We start from the raw sequence: 17,901 nt of genomic DNA on the forward strand, positions 1-17,901 counted from the left end.
TTTTTTTTTTTTTAAAAAAAAAGGGTGGTTTCTGCAAGCGCAAACCAAAGCACATAGCTTCAAATGGTTACCAGGACTAACGCTGCCTATGTAATTACATTGCCTATATTTAATCTCACTGAAGTGTTTGGCAGATCCCTTGAATTTACGATATGCAGTCAATATCTTCTGCTCTGAGGTTCAACTACTGTGTGTGTCCCTTCCTTTGCTTGAAATGCACAAAGTCAAGTCAATATACTTGGAGGGTAGGGTGCAGGAGCGACCGCGGCTCCATGAGTGTGTGCCTACATCTATATATACACCGTGGAGATCTCACAGGGATGTGTGTGTGCATGTTACATGCAAGACAGCTGCTCTGCTTGTATTTGTTTTGGAAAGGGTTTGCTCTAGTTTCATTGTGGCTTCCTTTAAACAATCTGAAAATCCCCCCCTGGGTTCAGAAGAATAAATATGCATGGCTTGTAATTCTGTTGCAGCTCTCGCTCCCAGCTGATAGGGTGACGTGGAGTTTGGAGGCTCGCAGATTGGCTTTTTGATTTGGCTTCTTGCTGCAGTTGTGCAAACCTCGCCGTCTCCCAGAAATCAGGCTCAGCGCTCCGCCGCGCACCGCGATGCTGGGAAGCCTGGGCACAGCCCCGGCGCTGTGAGAGCGGGGAAGCCCAGGCAGATTCAGTTGCAATCTGGGGTACAACCCATTTTCCTCCCACCCCCCCCAGGACCATCTCCATCCTCCTCCCACCTTCGCCAGCTCTCCCTTCCCTCCCCAAACTAGCCGGCGCGGAGCTGAAGATCGAGGCTGGTGGATTTATCAACATTTTACGCGTGTCCCCCCCACCTCCACCCCCTTTTCCAGATGCACCTCCCCGCTCACCCTGACAGCTGCAAAAGAGAGCACAGGTTTTGTAGCGAGCACGGCAAGTTGGACTGACATGCAGAGGAGAAGCCCCCGCACGGCGCCGGTGACTGCCCCCGGGATGCAGTGAGCTCCGTTAGGAACCGGAAGGATTTAGAGCCAGCGGAGCCCCCCCACTCTCCAAATAGAATAATAATAATAAAAATAAAGTCAGGAAAGCAGCCAGAAGGGGTAAGTACGAGGGTGCTACCCCCCTGCTCCGTAGGGAAGGCGAGGCTGCCGCTTGGGTGTCCTGCCACCGAGTGCCTGCTCACGCCTCGCATGCGGATGGTAGGGGGGGCTCTGGGGAAGGGGGGGGTCCCCATATTTTAGTTTTCTGGGCTCAGCCGTGTCCCCGCGGCGGCTCTGCGTGCGTGTGTATGTGTGAGTGTGTGTGTGTGCGCGTGAGTGTGTTGCGGGGGCAGCGCTTTGCGTACGGCGCCCAGCCGCCGCTGCAGCCTGCGCGCCGGGGAGGGGGCGCGGGGCCGGGGCCTGGCGGCGCTGGGGGGGCTCCACCGGGGGGATAACGGGGGGACCCCCATCCCGGGAGCCCTCCCTCTGCTAGGGGGGGTGCCCCGGCCCGGCCCGGAGCTGCGCGGCCCGCAGGGATGCCGTGGAGGGGGGGGGGTGGTGGTGCCTGGGGAAGCTCCTCTCATGCAGTGCTATAAATTTATTTTCTCATTATTATCTTTTTCTTTTTTTTTTTTTAATTTTTCTTTTTTCTCCTTATTTTTTTTTTTATTGCTATTATTATTATTATTATTATTATCCTCCCCCTCCCCACAACGGGGGGGCTGAGCCATCTCTTGCTGGGGGCCCCGAGGCCGCCGTCGCGGGCAGCTGTCGCGCTCTGTCCGCCGGTGCCGGGTTGTTTACCCCCGGTGTCAAATATAGCTGGCTGCTGCGCCCGGCTGCCCTAAATAGGGCACGGGGCTGCCTGCGGGGCCCCGCAGCCCCCGGCCGCGAGAGGGGGAGAGAAATTACACACACACGCACACACACGCACACTGGCCTAAATGTTGGGTGATTTCTTGCTCTTCCTCCCGCCCAGCCTCTTGTCAGGGCTTTTTTTTTTTTTTCACCTGTGTCTAAAGTATCGCCCTGGGCTGGAGATGAAACCACTGACAGTGTTTTCTTTTTTTAAAAAAAATTATTATAATTTGAATTATTCTAAAACGTGAGAATATGGGCATTTCCCCCCCCTCTCCCCCAAGTGGAAATGTGGAGTAATAGTTGGCTTCCTGGCTCCGTGGTTTATTCCTGGGCTTGTCTGGGGGATTTCACCCAGAAAATATGTTTCAGATCTAAGGTGAGATGCTGGAGGAACTGCATGTGCCATACGCACATCCTCCCGTCCGTGTGCATATATGCATGTTTCTTTAATCCCTCACATCTCATAGAGCAAAAGGGTGATTTTCTTTAGCAGTTTTTTTATCTCTGGAGAGGACAGTGCTGGAAGACTTAGGTAACAGTCGGCGGCACCTTCCCAGCCAAGAGCACTCATCCCGTGCTCTCTGGAGGCACGGCGGGAGGCCTGCCAGAGCACAGCTGGCCTTGGGGGACTGCTGAGACACGGAGGCCTTGGAGATGCTCTGGAGGTTTGGTGCAGTGGGGAGAGCATTGCTCCCAGGCGGCACAAACATTTCTAGGGAGTTCCCAGTCCTGCTCCATCCACTGCTGTTGCAGGCATTTGTTTGCCCTGGCAATGGTTTTGCTAAGAAAGTAATTCGCATTTGATGCTTGCAGTCAGGCTTCTGTGGTCAACTGGAACGAGACTTGTTTCCTGAGCAGGAGTAGTAATGTTAGGAAGGAGCACGTCCAGCTGCTGCCAAGGGCCAGCTGGGGAAGAGCAGGAGCAGCACAGGAACCCTCGGTTCTGCTGCTAGCTTGCAACGTGATGGGGGTATGTTGGTCACCCTCCTGTTGTAAATAAAAGGGGTTAACACCAGCCAGGGTGGGGAAGAAGAGGAATTAATGTGAACAGGTAGTAGGTGCAGTAGAGCAACCTGTTTTTTTTTTTTTTTTTTTTTGTTTTGTTTTGTTTTTTTTTTCCCCCAAGCCAAGTATGAATCCTATTCTAGGAAGTCGGTGGTTCAAGCATTGCCCAGATGCAGAAGGTATAGCAGTAATCCCCCTGCCAAGGTCCTGTGTGAGGGCAGTGGAAATGCAGGTGGGCTCCCAGCCTCCATAGCAAGCCTCTGGTGTGCTGGTGGGCACGTGGGTTCACGTCTCATTTGCACAAAGCAGCTAATGATGTTTTCCAGCCCTTTATGGGGATTTAGTGAGGACAAGCTTGCCCCAGCCAGTGTATGATGGGGTGCATGGGGGCCTGGGCTGACCTGCTGCCACGTGTGCCTGGTCCCACATCGTTTCAGAGGGTCCTTCCTGCCACAGGCATCCTCCATCCCCAGGGAAGGGAAGAGCCATAACTGAGTGTGTCAGCAGTTTTTATCAGAAAGCAAGTTAAGATGTATTTCCTCCACCAATATTTTTTAAAGTGAAGTGCTACACAGATAAATGGTCTGTCTGTCAGGGTTTTGTTTGCTTGTTGTAAACAAACAGCATCGGTCTCCTCCCCTAAGCTTCCCCAATGACCAAACAGCGTTGACAAATAGTTCCTTGTTCTTTGTTGTTGTGTTTCAGATGCCTTTCATGTGCTTCAACAGTTAAAAAGATGGCTTTGATTGTCTGCCAGGTATTTTTTATTTTAATCAGGCAGTAATATCTAATTCTGTATTTAAAAAAAATGAAGGAAATTAGATTATGCAGACAAGAAAAAATCTCCGTAATATGGAAAATGAATCTCTGTAGCCAGGAAATTGATAGTTGTGATGCTCTGTCTACCATTACCCACTGTGTTTAGGTATTGTGGCACAGATTAATACGATTGTTGATTTAATGTTTAGATAACAGCAACTCCTAAAGGCATCAGCCCAGCTGGGGGCCCATGTTTCTAAGTGCCGTACAAATGTCTAATAAATGACAGTCTCTGTCCTGAAGAGTTTTGTGCGCTGTGAGACACGTGAGATCATAAGCTCCTCTTGGGGCACATCTAAAGCACTTTCTGCACAGCTGAGCTCGTGGCCTGGTGTTTGCTGATTTCAGTGACGCGGGGTTTGGGGCAGTAAGCGAGCTTGCTGTCTCTGCTTAGCTCCAGAATGAAATCTGGGACCCACCCCAAGGCTTGGTGTCCTGCAGCATGAAAGGCCCATCGGGCCACTGGGGGAGTAACATGGTGAAGGCAGTAGCTGGCTTCCCTCCTTTCCCTCTGCTTTCCCTGCCTGGATGTTTTAAACCACAGATTCTGGGTGATGGCCATCACAGATGTGTGTGCACAAAGGCCTCCTGCTCTCAGGATTTTGCAGGAATAACAAGGCATCAAGCAGCAGTGATGTGTCAGGCCAGTCTGAAGGTACCACCACCCCCGTCTTGCCAGTGTTGCAGTGAGGAGAAGCAGGTGTTGTTCCTGCAATATGGTGTCACAGGGTAATTAGTTCAGCCCATAAGACACATTTATAAACAGGTGACCAGCAGGCCCCCATGCTCCTTCAACTCTCGGTTTTCTGGTAATTCTGTCTTTAAATCCGCTTGCTGGAGCCTTTGATCACACAGCTGAGCTGTCACTGATGTCTCTGACAGTTGACATCATGGAAGCGAGGGGAGCTTAGGGCTCTTAACATTTCTTTTATGATGATAGCTTGTTTTCTAACTAAACACTCCAATGAGGTTTTTCCATCAGAATAAAACAGGGAGCTTTTCCAGAGCACTCAGATTTAGGAAGAAGCTTCTGTTTCCATTCAGCATTTCCATTCACTAGCAGATTATTTCAAGGCTGCAAAGCTGGGCTTGCTCTATTTGCTTCTTTAGCATACTCTGCTGTCTTTTTACCTAAGCCTCCTAACTCAGGACAACAGCAGAGACAGCCAGGTCAAGAGCAATCAGAAATACTAAATATCCTTTGCTGCTGGGCATGTTTTGCATCCAGGGAGGTGTCAAAGAGCTTTAGAAACTGTAGACATACGAGACTGCATTGCCACTGCTTTCATCATCTCCCACTCCTGGACTGGTACTTGGAGGCTGTCTCAAAGCAAACAGCAGCAGTATCCAGCAGCAAAGCAGGGCACGGTTTTAATCAAGAGAAATGTGGCATTGCAGGATGTATGTGTGAGAGGGGACTTAGTAGATCTGACTGGTGAGGTTGCGTGGAAGGTGACATGTCTGGGAGTGAATATGGGGCCTCCAGTGCCAGTGATGCAGGGTGCCAGGGTGTTGGTGTGCTGGTGAAAGCTGCTTTCCTTCCCTGGGCCACAGCAGGGGCAAAACCAAGGTTGGCACATGTTGACACCTCACCCTGCGGCTGGGCTGCCATGCTGGCTGAATGTGCCCTAGTTCCCCCTGATGCAAGTAGTGGTAGGAGGGAGCCTGTCACCAGGGTCTAGGCAGGCTGTGAAACCCACCCCAGGGCTCCTGGTGCCCCATCCCACAACTCCCTGTGCCCAAAGAGGGGAGGGCAGTGCTGCCTCTGCCTTGTGCTGCTGCCCTCTCAGCTGCTGACGGATGGGGGCTCACAGTAGGGCTCTGCAAAGAAGCTGTTGTCTTGCCCTCCCTGCTGTGGGCAGTCAGGAATATTTACTGTGGGGACACTATGGCCTGGATGTCTTGGTTTTCCACCCTGAGGTGTCCGTTCCTTGGTGAGAAGTAATATTTTGATGTAGAGTTGAAAGTTCACCTTAATCATCTTCAGTGCTTTTGACTGGGCTGATGCAGTGACCCTCAGACACGCACTTTGGTTGGAAAAACTGCAGATGGAGAAGTTTCTGCCTTTGTGTAGTGGGACAAGTTGATAAATTGTCCAGCAGATGTTGCAGGATTCACAGCTGCAAGAGGCAAACCTGCCCCTGCCCATCCAGCTAATGCCCCTGCCATGCTTGTCATTTTTATTTGGGTTTCTACAGCCTTCCCACCCTGGCTGCTTCTTTCTGCTCCTATTCCACCCCCTGCAGGCTACTGGAACAGCAAAATGTGTGGCCAGGTGTTGGATTCAGTCTGCTTTACATCCAGATCAGTTCCTGGTCCTTACTGGTGGCATAGCCATGCAAACAGTTGTGCCAACAAAAAAGCAAGAGGTAGCGCAGAGTGGGAGCAAATGACCGGAGGTGAAAAATGCTCGGCTTGGCTTAAGAAGCCCTGCTTCCACCTGTAAAGCCTCTGCCTGAATTGCCTGAAGCAGTTAAGGCTTGGAGTTGGTTCAGCCTTGAAGTCTGCTCTTGATGAGATGGATAGTCCTGAATGCAAATTAGTCGCAAAGAAGCTAAGAGTGATGGGGTCTGCAAAATGCTTCATATGCTATTAAGACACACAAATATCAGCAGGGAAAAAAAAAAAAAGACAAAATAATTTTTTATATAAAATCTTCCCCAAAACAGGTACAGGGGTTGATCCTAGTTGAAAAATCCAATCAAACACAGAGAGCCCAGGCCAAGCTATTTCTCAGATGCAGCATGCCAAATGGACCTAGGTTCTCATTTTACTCTCATTTTGAAGAACTTCCCCTCTGCTCCCAATTCTTTCAAGTCCCTTGAAAGCCTCGCACCAGCACTCAGCATTTCATCAACAACAATCTCACCATGCTGAAGCCTCCAGACCTCATTCGCAGGCCGTGCAAATGGGAGTGGTGCCAACTGTTTTATTAGGTTTGCACCCCCAAAAACCACTAGCAGAGAAAGATCGGACTCCTTGTCCTTGTGGAGCAGCAGTGGGCTGTTTGTGCTGCTGCCCTGTGCTTGCTGAGTGTGCTGTGATTAATTAGCCAGTATGCTACGGCTGTGAGAGCCCTGGGGGAGCTGCCTGCCTCGGGGCTAATTGGGTGCCCCTGTGTGAGGACCTGAGTGCCAGAGTGAGATGGAGGTCTTGGAGGTAAAAGGCAAGCTGGATCTCTCAGTGTGGGCTTTTATTTTGTGAAGAATCCTGATGAGGGATAATGACATGCTGCTGCTTTTGTTTTGGCAGCCCCCAGACAGGAGCGAGCCTTTCAAAACTTGGGTGATACGAGATAAGCATAGAGGATGCTGCTGGAGTTAGATGTGATGGAGAAATCTCCTGTCTGGGCATCCTGGAGATGGGTGCACTAGAAGATGCCCTCACTTTAATTACCACCTGCTCTGACTCTTTATGCATCGTCTTTCCCTTCAATTTCAACCTTACAGAGTAGTTTCAGGTTCACTTCTTCTAGTAAATGTTTCCTTTCCCCTAACTTAAATAATCCATCTCCCCAAACCTGACCTGACAGATGTTTCCCCTGCAGTGACCCTGTGCACGCAGCACACTTCATGAAACCCCGGCTTCCATGGGGAAATGCAGCACCAGCAGTGACCCTGCTGGTGTCCCAGCTAAAAATAAAGCCTGTCCCTCCTGGCAGTGTTGGGGTTTGCTTTTAAGTAGGTAGGCAGTTTTGCCCATTGGCTGCACGGTGCTCTTGTGCCAGGCAGAAGGCACAGCTTAACCTTCAGAGCACAGTGGAGCTGCCTTCCCTCTGGGGAATCGCACCAGGAGACTGAAGGTGAGAAGATGCTCAGCTGCACTGGGTGTGCCTCTGTCACTCCCACAAGACTGCCAGCTTGCTTGTTGCTTGCCTAGACCCATCTCCATGTTGCCTTATGCACCTCGGTGAGTCATGGCCACCCCTCCTTCCCCCAGCTCTGGCCCTCTGCTTTTCCTTCCCAAATTCATGGATTTCTTCATGATGCTCCAGTAATTGTCCCAGCTCCCCGCATCGCACAACAGCTCCATGCCTTCCAGCTTCCCAGTCTCCTGACAGCAGCGCTCACACGTTCAGCCCTGCATTTATCCCATGTGTGTGGCTTTCTGACCGTATCAGGCCCATATGGGCTTGGCTGCTGGGCCAAGGAGAGTGGCTGGCCTGGTCAGGATGCAGATGCTCAGTTAGGAAGGGCCTTTCCTGCTTTCACTCTATGTGTACATCAGTGAGTTTCATAAAAAAACAGTAAGCAAGTGGGTGGAGTATGTTCTAGACCTAAAGGATCCTGGCCAGTGAACCTATGCATGTTTTGAGTATTTACATGCATATGTTTTGCTTTGAGCCTTCCGGTACTTGTCTTAATTTATTTCTTGAGTTCCACAGATGGCACAAATGCACAGCATGGAATTTAAAAAGTTTCCAGTGCTCACTACGTAAAATAACCCTGAGGCTGGGAGCTTTCTGTTGGCCTGGTTGACCAGCTCCAGCCCTCTGGCCATGGCTGATATCCCATGAGAGGCCAGGGATGGGCAGGGGTGTAATAAAAGGGCTGAGAAACGTGCTTGGTCATGCAGGACTCTGGGAACTTCACCTACGTGCTGTTGCAAAGAGAATCTGGATTAGCTCTTGCTTGGCTGGGAGCTGGGTGTGGGGATGGCCAGAGGAGAGGGCATGGAGGTATTTGTGTGCAAGCCTGGACAGCGGAGGACAAGGAGAATAGGCAGAAGAAGGGTTACTAAAGAGAGAAGGGTTGCTTGGGACACAGGGCTCCAATTCATTGGAAACCCATTTTTATTCATTTGTCCGCTCATTGAGCTCCCACAGCAAAATAGATTCGTTTCAAGGCTTTGCTTGTCTTTAAGAGTGACTGTCCTTTTTGTCAAAGTCCCTTTGTGCTCGCTCGTCTATCTGTTCATGTCCCTGACTTTAACTAACAAGCAGTGAGGCTCTGCCCTGGGGACCCTCTGCCCCTTCCTCCGCTCCTTACCTGCTGGCGCTTGGGGACGGTGGCTCCTGAGCGAAGCAGCCTTCCTGTCACCTGTGATGGTTTTCCTAGATGACAAGAGTGACTGTTACCAGTGACTGCAGGGAGATTTTGGGGCACTGCTGTGGAAGTTTGGCTGGGCAGGAGAGGCTTTCTGGGCTGGGGGAGCCAGGGGATGGGCTGAGTGCGGAGCAAGGCTGTGAATGCAGGCTGATTGCTGCCTTAGCTCAAGTCAGTCCTCTGCTGATACTCCTGGTAAGCAAGGGACCCTGCCATTTTCTTGCCTTAGCCTTGTCGTAGGAGAGATTTGGACTTCAAAGCAAGTGGAGCACATCTCTGTTCTAATCTTCTCTTTGCAGAAACGGAGGGAAAGGTAATTTCTGCAGCGCCTGAAGCGGGCCCTGAGCTCCTCTGTAAAGCTGTGGGAGATGTGGAACTGCTAGCATCAATAACAAAGGCTGTGCTCCTCAGTGGCAAAATTTAGGCTGTCCTCACTCTTTGCCTCAGTGACTTAGATAGACCATACAGCGGGTGGCTGCATGGGGATAAGCATGTTACCCAAGCACCAGCATTAAGCCTGTCATTGTACCTCCAGGATGAGGCACTTCAGGAAGCCAATCCAAGGTGATGCTGGATGTTTGCTGGGATCTGGGGTTGTGGAAGGAGGTTTTTTTCCTTCCCGTCTCTTGTTTCAGTGCCTTTGGCTGACGTGGTCACCTCCCATGACTCAGCTTCTCCCATTGGCAGGACTAGTTTTAGCAAATCTGGGGCCAGCATGGAGCACAGGGGGAAGGGAGGAACCAGGGGGGATGTTGAGAAGTACGTATGTTATGGAGATACCTGGAGTGGTCTGAATACAATGGAAATGGTACTTCTCCCACTTCGGGGGGGGAAAAAAGAAACACGTGGTTGTCATGTACTAGGAAATTCTTCAGATACACATCACTCTGCACCCAAGTTGCTAAATGTTCTTCACCAGTATCTCAGTTCAGACTTGCTGAGTGCTGGGTTTTAGGTTAGAGGAGTATCGCTGCAGGCATGCTAGAAATGGTAAGGGAGGTGCCTCCTTTTCCAACAAGGTGCTTTATTGTGTGCCCCCAGGCTGTGATGTCTTTGTTGTGTCACCTTTGTGACAGCATACATGTATGAAATCTTGATGTTTTGGGGAGAATCTTCATGAAGAATCAAGCCACGTATGGCTTGATTCCCTTCTGCTGTGGGACCTGCCCAGTGCTCTTGGCAGGATTCAAACAGAAAAACTCACATATTTCTTTGGAGAAGACAGCAGTGGCCTCCTGTAGTAATCCCGTTGGTTTTCTGTAGGAAAGTTAAATCACATTTAGGTGGCCAGTGGAAAATACATGAATTCAGTGGGGTCAAGGCATCCAATTGAGTTAAAGAGCTGCTCCATTGAACTTATAACTCCTCTGTAAAATCTGTTCTGCTGTGACTACCTCAGTGAAATGTCTGGGATGTGGCATGTTGAGACCCTTGGCAAAGGAAGAAATTAGTGCTGTTGCAGAGTGGGGCAAACCTGCAGTTGAAACACAGACCAAAAAATGAATAATCCTGTCCAATAATGCCATAGTGAAGAACAAGTCTCTTCTTGCTTGTGCCATAGAGATCAGAACGGCATATGGTTTCATACAGCCTACAACGAAAGACATCAGAGGTGGGGAGAGATGAAATGAAGGTGGGGCAGTGGATGGGTAACATGGAGACTGCTGCCACTTACTGTAATTGCTGTAACAGCTCTGCTTCCACTGTTTGTTGTCCATGTGATCTCTGCAATTACCATATGGTAAATATGACTTAAGTCTCTAGCAAATAACAGAGCTAATATTAAGAGAGAATCTGTAAACAGCTAGTACATAAATGAACAAAGAGCAGTAAGCAGCCTGGACTCATGAAGAATGAATTAATCATGAGGGATATGATTTTTTTTTTTTTCAGCAGTTGAAGAATTAACAGCTGAAAAACCACTGAAGGATTAAGATATCTAAATTGTCGATAAAAGATATGTGGGGATATGTGTCAGTAAAGGCTGAGGGTGCTGTGTGAAATCTTATTTGAGAACTGCATTCAAATGGGTGAATTTACAGGTTTTGGCACCTTCCAAGTGAAGTGGGAGGTATTTTGAGGATAACCCGTATCTCAGTGTATTTTTCACGTCCCCTGCTGTGATCAGATCCACAGAAGCAGTGAGTGTGTTACAGTGTATTTCCCTCCTCTCAGCTGGAGAGCCCGAATTTTGGTTGAAACTCTCGAAATCTCTGCTGCTTTCCTCTGCATGCCAGCCGGCACGGCAGTCCTCACGCAAGCACCGCCACGCCGGAGACACAGCAAACAGGTGGAGAGGCCCTCGGAAGCGAGCAATTTGTATGCACCAGTCTAGGCTTAATCTTCATAACAGTTCAGTGCCTCATGAAAACCTGTTGTACGATGGAGCCGAGGGGCGAGACTTCATTTCCTGGCTTCTGCTTTCCTGCTCCAACCAGAGCAAATCTGCTGCTGTGTTTGGTGGGAGCAAGCGCTCCCAGATGCTGGGCTGCTTTTGACCACCTCGAAGAAAGCAGGAGGAGAGCAAGATAAATGATGAAAGGGCTGCCTCGGCTAATTTATAAAGATTAAAATAAATTTGTGTGCTGTGGCCAAAGAATAACTGTGGAGGAGAACAGCTATTTACAAGTATCTGAAGCATGTAAATCTCAGGCAGAGAGGAGAATGGTTGAGAGTGCTCCAAGGACGGGATAATGAGAACTAGCAGCATAAATTTTCTTAATTTCATCCTAAATATAAGGATGATGTCTAAAACCTCTGAGATAAATTACATCATGGCACAGTCTCTATGGGAAGTTGTGGAAGAGCCATCACTTGGGTAATTTAAAACTGTGCTGGACAAAGTACTGGGAAATAATGTTCACAAGGGGAACAATGCAGCAGCAGCCCCAGAGGAATGAACCAGACAACTCTTCTGCCTCTAGTTTGACTAATTCAGTGAAATCTGTGCTAATTGGGCTAAGTAAGAGCCTTTCACATCTACCCTGTTTCTGTGCCTGTTGCGCAGAGGAGTGTAAAAGTCTTCAGTTTTACATAACATGTGCCAAGCTGCTTGTTCTCTACTGCAGTGGTGAAGGCTATTTCTGAAGTGCGGCCTCCTCCTCCTTCCCTCCCCTCGTTGCTTTCTGCCCAGTCTCACACTCCAACATTTACACTGCTTCTGCTGCCTCTGTTCACTTTTAAAATATTTTCTTTCTTACCAAACCATGAGCTGAGCCTTTCCAAATAGAGGGGGGACTCGTCATTTCTGTTGTGTGCAATGTTTTTGTTAAATACATAGTTTTGTCTGTGTTCAGACCAAAAATAAATTGGAAATATTAATTTTTCCTCCTGTGGGGGGAGAAGATAAGGAAGACAGAAGTCTGTTGAGGGAGGGTTGGAGCAGTGTGTGCCCCACTGCCTGGGTGAACTCCCATGGCATCATCCCCAGGAGCCCGCGAGCTGGCAGGGGAAGGGCTCCCTGTCCTGTTGCTGGATGCCTCAAATCCAGCACATCACGTGCGTTGCCTTGTTCACATGAAATGGGTGTTTTCTGTCAGAAAAATTGTTCAAACACATGTTTTTTAAACTAATTCTATATCTAAGGAGAGTGAAATATGACCACAGCACTTATTCCCCCTCTTCTTTACAACTTAGCACACCTCTATGTACAAATAACTAGCAGCTCCGCAGCACAAATGTGCTGTTGACAACAAATCCTAGGGTCTTTAATTGTAGCCACTGCAGATCTGTCACTAGACTGCTAAAGAAATGCCACGAGTTGCCACTGTCATCTTTCCTCTAAGATGCTGCGAGCTACCAGGTGATGAGTTGCACTCTGATGGAGGCACCTGAACCAGCAGTATAATATGTCGGTGAAGCAGGAACAGTAAATAACACGCCCTGTGTGCTGCCACAGGCACTACATAAAATGTTTTTTACTGACAAGAAGTTTTCCTCACACTGCTGGAATCTTTTTTTTTCCCCCCACCTCCCCAAATGGTGTTTGCTGCTCTTTATAATATAACCAGCAAGATGGGGCAATGAAAGCCCCTGCCTTGCAGGATGCAGTCACCAGTGCATGGAGGAGTCAGTGCCTGCTGCGACCCCATGCCTTGCTGGGGGGCAGCTTGCGGTGGGGGCCACCAAGTGGGTGAGCCAATAACTCCACTTCTTTGTTTCCATCTGCCCTTCAAACCTAATGGGAAAACATTTCAACCTTTTAGCTGGGCCTTTCATGTCATAGGCACAAACCGGGGGCCTGAAGAATGCTCTTGAAAGTACCTGCCCTCTCAGTTGGGGGCCAGTTCAGACTGCTATGGGTTGTGTTTTTGGGCACCTAAAGGCTCCAGTTGTGTTTCAAAACACCTCTAAATGCAACAAAAAGGCTGAGGTTGGATGACCTGTAATGGAGGCTTCCTGGTGGCTTCCAAAAGGCAGAAATTTGCGGCAGTGACTTTTTGCCAAATGTGCATGTGGTTGGCCTGGGCAGCAGGCTCCAGGCAGCCCTGGCTTGAGCAGAGGGTTGGACCAGATGGGCTCCAGAGTCCCTTCTGGCTTCAGCCACTTGGTGATCCTGTGATCCCCAAAGCAAAAGAGCAGGTGGCTACCTCCCATGTGAACTGGCCACTGGGAAGTGCTACTAAACACCATTTGGAAAGACAGCACAGGGACAGTGTAGTATTAATGAGAAGGAAAATAAAAATACACCCATATCACAGTAAATAATACCGCTTTTTAAACAGGAGGATGGTCACTTCTACTATATGTGTCAGCCTAAATGTCAAGTTTTGTTTTCTGAATTTCAAAAAGCTTCAGTTCTGAGGAAAAAATGAAAAGGGTAATGCTTGCTCTCCCTTATCCTGCAGAGCCTCAGGCACATGGACGTGTACCAGGAGTGGAAGAGCAATTGTGCCATGGCTCCAAAGAAAGCTATCCTGGCCCATGCCATAAATTAGGAGTGCTCTCAGGAGCATGACCCGCTGAAGGGTTCCCTTTGGTGCCTGCCTGCTCGTCCTTTGCGTGCCTGTGCACAGAGCCGTGGCGCCGGTGGGACTGGCTGTCTGCCTGCTGGTGGTCTGGGTGCGAGGCTCTGGGAGCGTTGGTCTTTGCAGCTCATTTACCAAGCGAGCAAGGCGGCTGTAATTTTTCAGCTGGGGTGAGAGCGAGGAAGTAAAATGCCCGGCCAGTCAAGTGCAGAGTGTGCAGCACTGGAAGGGGCAATTAAATACGGGCGTCTTTATGGGCTAGTTATTTATGGCACTGCTTCTCCAGGAGCATCACAGACACTAAAATACAGAAAAAACATCATGGACCAGTTCCCTAGGGCGAGCTGAGTGTGTATCCTAGCTGTCCATGGACGTGTGCTCCATTTAGGTCATCCTCTAGGACAAACTAATGTAACTGGATCCTCTCACTGTGGCATTTCTATAAGGAATTATTAAACTTCAGTTTTGTCAATTAATGCCCCTTTACCATGCTAGATTACCATACCACTCAAATTAGTAGAGACTTCAACTTGTACCTAATACAGAACTTACTACAAGAGCTATTTTTTTTTTACAGTAGCTGTTTGCATGATGTTGAGAGGAAAAAAAAAAAAAAAGCTGCTTTTGACACGTATCAAGGGGGTTATTCTGTAGGCAGCTAATTCTGGTATTGGGCATGTTTCCTGTGGAGTGCAAAACAACCAAGCACCTATGGCCCCCTGCCATAACTTTCCTATAGAGCCAAACTCTGGGGATCTGTCACGGCCTAAGCATGAGTTACGTTGCTTTTTCCTCATAAAATACAGCTGGTGTGGTAGTAGGGAGCTTAACTGCCTATTGCTGTACAATATCCAGTGTAAGGTAAGCTTGGGGTTTTTGCCATGTTCATATCAGATAGGTGCATGCTATCAGAGTGACAACTTAAAACTTCATATGTGATTGAAAATTTGCATTTGTCTGACAAAATGGATCTAATTACATCACTCTAGCTTTTGGATTGCAGGTAAATCCTTTTGTAGTGATGAAGACAGGGATAGATGGCACTTGAATAGAGATGATTGAAAATATACTTTGTTTTGTGTTAAATATTTTTTTGGATTTATTTGTGAGGAGTGTGAATTAGGAATAATACTTCTGTGAAAACTAAGTTATTTGTGTTCTTTGGCAGAAAGGCTATAATTTCCATTTTTGCTGATGCTTATCAAAAATGTGTGCTCAATCAAAAAGCTTTTATGTGTTTTGGAGCTGAGGAATATGAGGTAGTTTTTTCTTTTTCTGCCCTGTTAATAACAGCCCTGTTATTAAGATGAACCTTATTTCTGTCTCCTCCAACTTAAGAGCAGGACTCTAAGATAACACGAATAGCAGTACCATATCTGCTCTGCACTGGGACAGATGCTTGTCAAGCAGACAAAGCCCTGGGTCCTGAGATGTCTGTGTCTGGACCTCGAGCATCGCCCACGCCTGAGTGGGGCTGATCCAGCACTCCTATCTGATCCCCAGCATTTCCTGGCTAGGCTGGAGTCAGGGGGAGAGCGGATGGATGGCCCCAGATGTGCTCAGTGCCTGATTTATCTGGGGGGTAGGAGGGAGAGGGAGGTTTCTTGTTATGAATGCTTCCTTTTGAAATTATCCTTGCCATTAGAGTTATGTGAGGAGCTGTAAATGCTAAAGTACAAGGGATCTACACAGCCTTCCCAGCTTTCTGCCTTGCTATGGGTCTGCAGCAGACAAACCCACAATTTTCTGAAACTCAGCCATTATAAAAGATGTAAGGAACTTCACAGTTGTCCATTGTCATTTTCTACTGTAGGCTTAATAGTGGCAAGCATGGTCCCTGATACTTTCTGGACTATGTCCAGAAGTATTTCAAAAACGGATCTTTTTATTTATGGGTTTTATTTATGGATTTATGGATCACGTGGCCATTGTCAACCCTTGTGGAAGGAGTTCCCCCTACTAGAAAAATATTGCTATGTGTTTTCCCAGAGCCTTCTTATTGAACACCATCTTCTCCTGCTGCACTGGTGCTTTCAGCTTTTGGTCTCTCTTTGGCACTGATGGGCTGCTCTCATAACTTGTCCTACCAGGCAGGGGGCACTTCACTCAGTACCACTGCCTTTATTTGCAGGTATTCAATGTGACAACGATAGTGGGGCAGAGATCTGTGTCAGATGTCTGAGAGCAAAGAGGTGGGGGAAATCAGCAGAATTGTGATCTCAATGGCATAAAACTGAATGCATCATGCGATGCCAACTGACTTTCACACACGGGTGCCCTCCTGAGGTTTCTGGACAGAGCATTGGGGATACATCTGAGCACAAAGTTGCATCTTGTATAAGCAACCTTGCTGACCTGGAGCTACAGAGCGAGTTTTAACTCTTCCATCCTCTGCCTTCTGAATGTTAGAATTGTTACTTCAATATTTTATTAACGGCAGTTTTAAAATTTAATAGTTTTATTCCGAGTTGTGAAGCACTTTTGCACCGGTTCTCAAGGGGGATGGGAGGAGTCAGAATGCTTCCCTGTATTTTTCAGATGGGTTAGGTTAATGCTGTTCATGTTAATGAAAGCATATTAAGATCTTATTAGGTAGTGTGTCCATGGGCAAAGTTCCTGTTGATCTCAGTGGGGAGTTTTGTCTGTGTCAAAAAATAGCAGGATGGGATCATTGTTGTATCATTTTAGAAAATGATTGTGACCTCCACTTAACTTTAAAATGTTTGTCAAGGCAAGTGAAAACCAGTGAAAAAAATGCGTTCTCAAATTCTGAGATTTTAGCCTGCAACCAATAGTCTGAGTTTGGAGGTCCAAAAGCATACACAGAGGCTGACCTGACAGAGGGTGTTTTTGAAGCAATATGCAATTAGTTTGAGGAATAGTAGTGGAATTATCTTCTGTTTAAAATCAAATTAAAAACTGAACAAGGGCTGGGGAGGCCTCTGGTTGTTTTGTGGCATGGCTAGCATTAGAAACCATCACAGTGTTGCATGAGGTGGACATACAGTATTAATGACAAGGTGGGCATACCACAGAGAGGGGGTAGCAGTGATTTATTTCAGAGGGCAGTTTAGTCATTGTGCTATTACTAGACAGGGCTCTGAATTTAAGTGATGCTTAGACTCTAAAGTCATTTTTGAAACCAAATTTAGGTGCTTGAGTCACATAGATGGCTCTGAAATGACTCCTGTCTTTCTGTCAGACGTTTCTACATGGCTGATCCTGGAAGACACTGTGCCTACTGGCTGCTGTGCAGTTAACTAGCCTCTGGAAGCTGCAGGAGTTGAGAGGTTGGTGGATACCTGCCAGCAATTGCAGTACAGAAAGTAGTGATGTGCCCGGGGTGCACTGGAGCCGCTGTGCACGTGCAGTTGCTCTCTACATGCACCTGGAGCCAGGAGCACCTGGAAAACGTCATCTTACTGTGGATGTGCACACATCTACCTCGCAGCCCATTGCTGCTCATCGTGACTCTGGCCCTTTCTCAGGGATTTCCCTGAGCCTGGTAAAATACCCTGCAGAGAGAGAGGGAAAACAGAATGGGAGTGTCAAACTGAAGCCAAGTTGTGTGTGCTTGGTAGCTCCGTCTTCCCTGTGAGAAGGGAGATGATGAGAAAGCTGGGCTGCCCAGCAGCCCTCCCTGGGGCTGAGGTTCCCCTGGTCCCAAGGGGCTGGGGTAAAAAGGAAGATAAGTCAGCATTTGAGAGATAAGTAGGCTAATGTGGGAAAATCTGTCTCTTCTGAATTAGTCCAGGTGACATGAAGAAGTATATTATTTTTTCATATCAAGGGTGTCAGATATGGATTTGTGATCCTGATACTGCATAATCAATTCTCTCCCCTCTGCTGTGCTCTGTCAGGGATGGTTTTGTTCATTTGTAGTCCTTGTTCACGCTTTCCTTCCTGTTTTGCTTGTCTTTATAGATTTTTATCTGAAAGTTGAAAACACTTTTGTTGATATTGGGAAGATCGCACCCGCTTTTGGGAAGATGTAAGAAACACAACATAATGATAAAACAGCCATTTGAGATGCCTTTGTTAATGCTGATAAAATGAAAATGTTGCCTGGAATACATACAGTGCAAGGGGATGGGGAGGGGAGAAGGGGACCTCCTCAAGTGTTCAGGGACCCATTCATCCCTTTGAACTGTCTCCATCTGAAGGTTAGGCGTCTGTTCTAAATTGTCTGTACATGCTCTCTGAACCATGGAGAGAGATGGGAAAGGACAAAATTCCCTCT

At 48.0% G+C, this 17,901-nt stretch overlaps 1 protein-coding gene across 6 annotated transcripts in view; it reads left to right on the top strand.

Moving 5' to 3' along the window:
- The first annotated feature begins 933 nt into the window (after positions 1-933).
- SLC8A3 (solute carrier family 8 member A3) overlaps positions 934-17,901 on the top strand; it is a 95,289-nt gene continuing 78,321 nt past the window's right edge. For 4 of the 6 annotated variants that reach the window (XM_032188614.1, XM_032188616.1, XM_032188615.1 and 1 more), the window contains exon 1: positions 1,024-1,084. The gene's annotated coding sequence lies outside the window, so the exon portion shown is untranslated. Of the gene's footprint in view, positions 1,085-17,901 lie in introns of all 6 variants that reach the window. The other 2 variants (XM_032188618.1, XM_032188619.1) reach the window with 2 other exon arrangements.

The sequence above is a fragment of the Aythya fuligula genome, chromosome 5, assembly GCF_009819795.1.
Source record: "Aythya fuligula isolate bAytFul2 chromosome 5, bAytFul2.pri, whole genome shotgun sequence".
Classification (NCBI taxonomy): Eukaryota; Metazoa; Chordata; class Aves; order Anseriformes; family Anatidae; genus Aythya; species Aythya fuligula.